Source organism: Alosa alosa, chromosome 1 (genome assembly GCF_017589495.1).
Source record: "Alosa alosa isolate M-15738 ecotype Scorff River chromosome 1, AALO_Geno_1.1, whole genome shotgun sequence".
Lineage (NCBI taxonomy): Eukaryota > Metazoa > Chordata > Actinopteri > Clupeiformes > Clupeidae > Alosa > Alosa alosa.
In genome coordinates, this window is record NC_063189.1 from 36963919 (window position 1) to 36970970 (window position 7052).

Genomic DNA, 7052 nt, shown 5'->3' on the forward strand with positions numbered 1-7052 from the left:
GGTTAATTGCACGATAACACCCCTAACCCTACCCCCGATAATACCCCCAAACCAAATAGTTTTTCCAGCAATGGTCGAACATTCGTGTTAGGTCTAGTCGCTGATTAGGTTAGTATTGGCGTTAACGTAACGTGTATATCTGGTAAATTACCCCACTATTAATGCCTGGAATGTTACCACACTTCTTCAGTAGTACACCTGGGGTCCGTAAGTCATCATAAACCGAGGCATTGGAAAGTTCGTAAGTATATCAGATTTGATCAAAAATAGCACTTCCTGATAGTTTCTTCTCTCTGCTACTGCTAGCTACCACTGGCGCAGACACCACTTCCTCGTTTCAGAAAAAAGTGAGTAAAAGCAGTGCACAACGGTAGCTAGTAGCAGAAGATCAGAAACTAGTAGGTAAGTGCTATTTTAACAAAATGTGGTGTACTTACAAACTTCAATGCCTTGGTTCTAAGTACAGACCCTATGTGTACTACTGAAGAAGTGTGGTAACATTACAGGAATTATTAGTGGTGTAATTAACCAGATATACACGCTACGTTAGTGGCAACGTTTTGACTGGTTGTCATGGTGCAATTAACCTAGGGTGAATTTTACTCCAAAACCATCACTTTAATGAGAACCAATGCATATTGTGTTTTTGGGCCTATTAGCTTAACACCTGTGCAGTAACTTAGTAGGCATTACAGTATGCAGACAAAAGGAAAACTGAACTAGTCTGGTAACCCTACAGCCTTCTTTCAGTTGAGTTTCTACAACATCAAGTCATTCTTGAGGGTCTGCAACTTGGGTGACAGTTTGCCACCTTCTAGACCAAGTAAAAATCTTTTGAATAAATTCAAAAGTGTTGGTCAGTGCTTTGGGATAGCTGAGGTGTAGTGCATAGATCAGTCCAAAGATTACCAGGAAGGCTTCGCCAAGTCTGGGGAGGCTGACCACGGCATCACTTTCAATGACAACAGAGACTCTCACAGGTTGGTAGTGAACTGGACTTTGGACTGCGTCATGGTCACTGATGACAGTAAGGAGGCCCACTGCAATACCATCAAGCTCTGGCTCATCAGACTCGTCCTTAATAAATGAAAGAGATACTTATCACACATGGAACAGAACAGATGACATACCATTTAGCTTTCTTCAACCAAGTCCTGTTGAAATCAAGTAAGGGAGACCTGGGTCTCATTGTAACAGGTGAAAAACAACAAGATCCATGTTCTGCACACATAAATTAGGAAAATGTTTTACTTTACATCTTATTACTATCGTATTACTTTGAATACAACGCTAATGCAGTTTCTTCATAGTGAGGAGAAAGAAAACAGGCCATATACTAAAAATATATGGGTGGACTAAACAAAGGTAGGTCCTAAAACATGTTAGTATTTTGATGAACTGTCTACATAATACACAGTAGAATCTAGATTTTTTTTTTTTTTGATTAACTTTTTATTAGGTTTTAGTAAACACAAAGATAAAACAAAAACAAACAAAGAAAACAGTCATCCTCATAACATGAAGTCAGGGAATAGTGGCCAAAGGGATTGGGGGGTCATCCAGTGGGCCAGTAACCAAAGAAAAATTGTTCAAGGAGGGGTGCAGATATAACTCAAGAGTCTCTAAGAAGTTCACACACAAAATGTTCCCAAGCATCCACAGTTTCTGGCTTTGCCCGATGGGCTCGAGCTGTGGAGAGTTCCAAGTTAGCCATGTATCTGACATTTATCCTCCAGTTGCTGACTAAATTCAAGTTCTTATCATACCAGTAACTCAAAATTGTTTTTAGCTGCTGTAAATGCACAAAAAGGATCCTCCTGTAAATTATTTTAAAATGCAAGACTGTGTCATCATTTAACAAACATAAACATGGATCTGGGTCTATTGTACACAAAGAGAGAATCTTACTCATAACTTTACACACATGAGCCCAGTAGAATCTAGATTGAGAGGGGCACTCATCTAGCAGCTGACAGGTGCTTCACAGTAGGACAGTGCTTGTAGGAAGGAAGAGCTAGAGCACACTACAAGCTTTATCTTTTATTTGGTGCAAACAAATAGGAAATGACTGACGTTAGATATTACTACATCTTCCTCAGAAGATTATGTAGTAACACCGTCACGTCAGTCATTTTCTATTTGCTTGCACAAAATAAAAGACTAAGCTGCAGTGTTTTCCAGCTCTTCCTTTCTGCTAACACAGTAGAATCTGTTAGTGACTTAGGAGACTCACTGTGCAGGTTCTGAAAAAATCAGAAACGTCCTCGCGCAGATACACAGGAAGGGCTCAGAGAGCCGTAGTGCGCTTGGTGAAGATGTCATGGATTTCCTGTTCATATAAAAACAGAGTTGTATATACAAAAGAGGTTACTGAACAAAGCTGTCCAATCAGAACATTATGTCCACCAAAACTCAGAACAGAAGCATTTGTCATTGTCAACATTAGCCATTGTATTTCCTCTTAAACAATCTGCAAACTAGGCTAAATGTCTTAAAAAAACTGAACTTGTGCTTTAATGAAATGTGTAATTTATTTACCTGTTCATCGTGGATTTTAAAAATTTCAGTGAGAACATCTGGCGGTCTTCCCAGTTTTTGATGCTTTCTGTCTAAATAAGGTCATCAGTCGAGGAAGATGGCGGTCAAGCTCAGAATAGAATGTGTTGGGCAGGTTCTGATTCGTAATCCGCTGGAACTCTGCATACAACTACATTGAAATAACAGTAGGAGAATACAGCAACACAGGAGTTTAATTTCACAAATCTAGCAGACATTTATACAGAAGAAAACTGTGGCAAAATGAGTAAGAATCACAATTTTAAGTGAGAGAGCTGATCCACATTACCTCAGATTCTATTTTGAGAGCAGGCCAGAGGTTCATGAGCTCGCTCACTGGTGGGCAGGACATCACTATGGTCTGTCGGGGGGAAATGTGGTCTCCATCATCTTTCTAATGAGGGGCAGGTCCTTCTCAGTCTTCTTGACTTCCTCAACAATTGTCTGCCTCAACTCCTCAAGGCTTGAAGGATCCTTTCCTTGGGCAAAGTTGGGTAGGAAGTTCACTTCTGCTCGCTTGGGTCTTTTAATGTTGGAATGTGAAGGTTCATTTTCAGGATTACTTCTACTTCTTCTTCCAGCATTAACGGTGACCTCCTGACATCCAGCACGCCTCATCTTGTTCCTGTAATTGCCCATTTTGAACTTGAGGCTGTATTTCCATCCATTCCAGCCACTCTCAGATCCTGCTTCCTTCAGGCAGGGATGTTTGGCTACAAGAGCCTCAGCAGCCATTGCGATGTCTTTATCACTTGGCGTAAGCCTTAAAACCATATATAGTAGATGCAAGCTTTTCTAAAATGTCATGCTTTAGGTCTCTTTGTCACTTTAAAGGGGTGTGTGGTTCTTCTCATATTCCGCATTCCCATCTCTAAGTTTCAGCTTAACATCAAAAGCAAAGGTGGGAACTGGAAAAGGTCCTGTAGGCCACCTGCTGAGACACTCTGGAGAGGACACATCTGAAAGCAGAATAGTAGATGCAATAGAACTGGAGTCTTGTGAAAGTGAAATGTGCACAACTGCTTTTGTGGCAATTCCTCAATGTCTTTCAGGGATGTAAGTTTTCCATCGAAGTCTGGATCTTCATAAAGTAAATCAAAGTCAAGGTCAATGTCCAGCTGTTCTTTTAGAATATTGATCAGTGCATCAACAGAGGCTGGTCGTGAGTTGAGTTTTAATTTTCTAGCCTGGTCTGGCTCAACAACACGTATAATCATTGGTTCAGGGGATGCAGCTGCCATTGTGCTACTGAGAAGACAAAATCAGGTTGTTACAGAATACCATATGGACACCTGTTTAAATTACTATAGAGACTTTTAGATTTTTTTTTTCTTAGCCAGTTAATACATGGATCCAGGATACTATGCATCCTGATAAAGTCACTTCGGCCTCTAGAATTAAAATAGCTTTACACCATCACATACCCATCACCATACCTAGAGATTGGCATGGTTTTAGTTCAGTTAGCCTATTAGCTGGTTTGATTTGCATTGAGAAACCATAATTGGCAAGCTGAAAAGAACCATGCCAATCTTTAGGTTTGGTGATGGATAGGTGATGGTGTGGGGTTATTTTAATTCCAGAGGCCTAGGTGACTATCAGGATGCATAGTATCCTGGATCCATGTATTAACTGGCTAAGAAAAAAGAAAAATCTAAAAGTCTCTAAGGCAATTTAAACAGGCGTCCAAATACTTATGGCCCATGTGTGTTAAGGAAGAACATTTTTTATTTACTTATACATTATTCTTTCACAACAAAAATTGGTATCGTTAAAGGTTGGATTTTTCCTCATTTCATCAATTAAGGCATTAAGATCAAATCCTTAGATGATTTTTTTTATTACTCTTTTAGTCAACTTTAGCATGTGTCCAAATACTTATGTACCTAACTGTAAATTGCTTAATTTGTGTTACATGCTCCAAATGTAAAGCATTTGAGCTGCATTCTGTGTATGAAAGGTGCTATACAAATAAAGCCAGAGAGTGAATAAAGACACAATAACTGATACATAAAATAACCATTCTTACCTTAGTTCTGTCTCACTTGAATGAACCGTTTGAGGGTTAGCAGCAGCGAGCCGCCTATCTTGTATGCTGGAAGAGGGACTGTATCATTCAGACCAGACTGCAGGTGGATCGACAGGCTTGTGTTTGCAGTTGTCACCTCATAGGACCGTAGATGTTCTACATACCAGGAGTCATAATCACAACAGAGAAAAGATACATTGTGATTTACAAGGAAGATCTGTTCTATTTTGCAAAATGTTGACAGTCCACCGCTGACTCCTACAGACAGAAACATTCCACAGACATAGTCTGTGCCATCAACAGTCACATTTGATGTCTTGTAGATTGTATCACTAGTTGTTTGTTCTCTAATGTGCACTTGAGCAACCTCTGGTAGAGCTGAAACCAGAACAGATTCAATGCTGGACTTTTTGGCCTGAAAAATGATGGTGCAGCAAGATGATATGCCATACGTTTTGCTTTCTGAGATGACTGAACACATCTGCTTGAGAAAAGGTTTGCTGAAATGTGTATAAAGGGCATTTAAATACCACAGGACCTTGACTCTGCTCTGTGGGACCGATAGGCTGTGTGATATCTTGACAAATGAGTACTCAATGCACTAAGTGTCAGAAATGTACATATGCAATCCGCGTAGAGACATGGAAGAGGGCTGATTGTAGAGTAGTGGCTATGCTGCAGCCTGTAGTGTCTAAATAACTCTATTTTGGAAGTGAAAGAAGCTGTGCACAACTTACAGTTCCAGATCATTCTTGGACCAGCAACCTAAAAGGCAAAGAACAAGTTTAGAATTTTAAAATGCTTATACTTACTACATAATATAACCACATATTACCTTACAAAAACTGCTTGCATGTTTGTTTTATTACGGACGCAGCACTAGTTAACTCTAGTTCTGTTAACAGCAATCTAGCTAAATGCTCACTGCACCAACTCACTCAGAATTTAAAAACTAACGTCCATAGAAGCTACGAAAAAATGTGAACGTGCAGTGTAGGAACTCAGTTCGAGCATGCTCGTCAATGCTATTTTAATATTGGACCTTAGCGGTACACTATTGAACGTTTCTATCGACAAAAAAAAAACTATTACATATGAGGTGTCTGACAGCACAATGAGTGCGTGGCTAGATTCATCCGTCGTCAAATTATTTTGAGTCTGGTAGTGCTAGCCCACTCTGGTAGTGCTAGTTGTGCTGCTAGAGTGTGTAATTTGTCGAATTTCCCCATGGGTTACAATAAAGTATTTATCTATCTATTTCCATCTAACTTTTAGTGGGCCACATACAGACTCAAGCTAAATGTCAACTGCCGACCACTCCATTAACGTTAGTGCTCATGCTAGCAGCAACCTCTCATCTGTTTGGCAGGAGAGTTGCATCGCTCTCAAGCTAGTGGTCGTGCTAAGTAACTTTGAGAAGGTCTACGTTCTCTGAGACAAACACGTTAACAATAAAATAAGTAAAAGTAAACTAATAACATTCAAAACTTACAGTAAGTGGCAAGTGTAATGATGCAGACTACTCCAATGGCGGTGACTTCCTGCTGAGGCTTTCTGTTGGCTTTTGTTTGTTTGAAGTTGTTTCCGCCCGCTGGGCTCGACTCAAACGGCTGAATTCGGGGCGGGGAATGTCTCTGATTTTAAACGTTACTCTTTTCTGATTTTAAACGTTACTCTTTCCAATTGCGGCCCACCAAAACCATGTTACTAGTTTTTTTTAAAGGTTCTTCCTTTAGTGCATGTAAACTTCTAGGTACCCACTGATTAGTTTTTCCACAAAAAGTCTAATGCATTTCAGATGAAACTGTTTTAATATGATTCGCGATTTCTTTGTGATCGATTTTACTTATTTGGCTAAGCACTTCGACTTGTTTTACTGTAGGCTATTTGAGCATGTAGGCTACTATATCTGATATATATGTGCTTTTTTAAAAAAGTTATGTTTTAAAGTTCTGCTTACTTTTACACATCATACATTTAATCAAAAAGGTTTAGTTAAACTAGGCTACTCACAAAAGTGGAACATGAAATTACTTATTTCTATTAGGCTAAGTTGTAGGCCTACTTAAATTGCATTTTTTAAGTTATACTTATTTTACTCAAAATAGTTCCACTTAATCAAAAATGATCACTTAAAATTACTCAAAAAGGAAGAATATGTAATTTCTTATTCCTCTTAAGTTGTACGTAACTAATGTTTTTAAGTTATACTTACTTTTACTCAAAATAGTTCCATTTAATAAAAAAGTATCAGTTAAAATTACTCAAAGGGGAAGAATATGTAATTACTTATTCCTCTTAAGTTGTACCTAAGTAATGTTTTTAAGTTATACTTACTTTTACTCAAAATAGTTCCATTTAATCAAAAATGATCAGTTAAGTTTACTCAAAAAGGAAGAATATGTAATTACTTATTCCTCTGAAGTTGTACTTAAATAGTGTTTTTAAGTTATACTTACTTTAACTC

General features: G+C 38.6%; 2 long non-coding RNA genes across 3 annotated transcripts; both read right to left on the reverse strand.

Annotated features, from left to right (window-relative positions):
- Positions 1-832: 832 nt before the first annotated feature.
- On the reverse strand, positions 833-2574 carry LOC125304686. The gene is made up of 3 exons (XR_007195270.1): positions 2539-2574; positions 2234-2329; positions 833-1077 (listed from the first exon to the last, which is right to left on the reverse strand). It is a non-coding gene; the product is annotated as an uncharacterized LOC125304686 (long non-coding RNA).
- Positions 2575-3585: 1011 nt separating this feature from the next.
- Positions 3586-6111, reverse strand: LOC125303740. 2 transcript variants are annotated; one of them, XR_007195094.1, is made up of 4 exons: positions 6078-6111; positions 5323-5350; positions 4586-4741; positions 3586-3804 (listed from the first exon to the last, which is right to left on the reverse strand). It is a non-coding gene; the product is annotated as an uncharacterized LOC125303740 (long non-coding RNA). The 2 variants fall into 2 exon arrangements; XR_007195091.1 differs by lacking the exon at positions 6078-6111 and having other exon boundaries at positions 5323-5442.
- Between the last annotated feature and the right edge of the window lie 941 nt (positions 6112-7052).